Below are 1,163 nucleotides of genomic sequence, written 5' to 3' on the forward strand. Positions count from 1 at the left end.
ATTTCTGTGAAATTTCATTCAAAATGCTACTCCTCCTACAGTTTTGGTCTGAATTCAATATAACTTGGCACACAAGTAAACACACTAAGGTCATAAAAATTTATCAGTTTTTATTTTGATTAACTGTGTTGCGTGCTTTTAAAAATAGAAATTTCTGTGAAATTTTTCAAAATGCTACTCCTCCTACAGTTTTGGTTGATTTTAAGTACTTGGCACACAAGTAGACTACACTAACGTGCATATTTCTGTATATCGGTTTTTGATTTCGATGAACGGTGTTGCTGGGGTTACTAAAAATAGAAATTTCTGTGAAATTATTTCAAAATGCTACACCTCCTACAGTTTTGGTCTGATTTCAATATAACTTGGCACACAAGTAGACTACACTAAGGTACATAATTCTTTGTATAGTTTTTCACTTCAATGAACGGTGTTGCCACGGTTTAAAAATAGAAATTTCTGTTTAATACTCTCAAAATGCTACTCCAAATACTTTTTAGTCTGATTATAATGTAATGTGGATGCAAGTAGACTACACTAAAACATAAAGAGACTTAATCAAGGATCATTTTTCTATTAATTGCTGTTGAAAAGTTTAAATTCCCAACTGCCTAAGTACTTTTTTTTTTTTGCTATAAGTACAAACCAGTAGAGCTTCATTGACAGAGACTCTGGTTATTATTAACAATACAAAATTTTGCCCAAAACTTTTCCCAGTGAAAAAAAAAAAAAAAAAAAATTTTTTTTCATATGAAGATAGCTTAGAGAATTTGTAGCTTGTACCTGTTACAGGATGATGTCATTGTTGTGTCTCCCACCCTGACCTTGACCTCAGTAGGACACGGGTCCCCGGGGCCGTAGTGAAGGAGGGAGGGGTAAAATTCAGAAGGACTTGAGGAGAGCACCCTAACGGAATAAAAGTAGGGGATCTGGCCTTTGTGAAGCAGGGAACTTGCCAGGGAGGTCTATATCATGACCTTACCAAAATAAATAAAGACCCCAAAACAGAGAAAAGGTAATTTTGAAAATAAAAGTTATTACTTGTTTGATAAAATCTTTGAAATATCAAAATTTGCACTTTCTTTTGGTGTATTTGTACATTTTCCAGGGATAAGTTTTATGTATATTTCTTGACATTTCTTCAGTCTTAAATTTGTTAACAT

Source organism: Saccostrea cucullata, unplaced genomic scaffold, assembly GCF_032062105.1.
Source record: "Saccostrea cucullata isolate Sc308-1 unplaced genomic scaffold, CSIRO_AGI_Scuc_v1 ctg21321, whole genome shotgun sequence".
Lineage (NCBI taxonomy): Eukaryota > Metazoa > Mollusca > Bivalvia > Ostreida > Ostreidae > Saccostrea > Saccostrea cuccullata.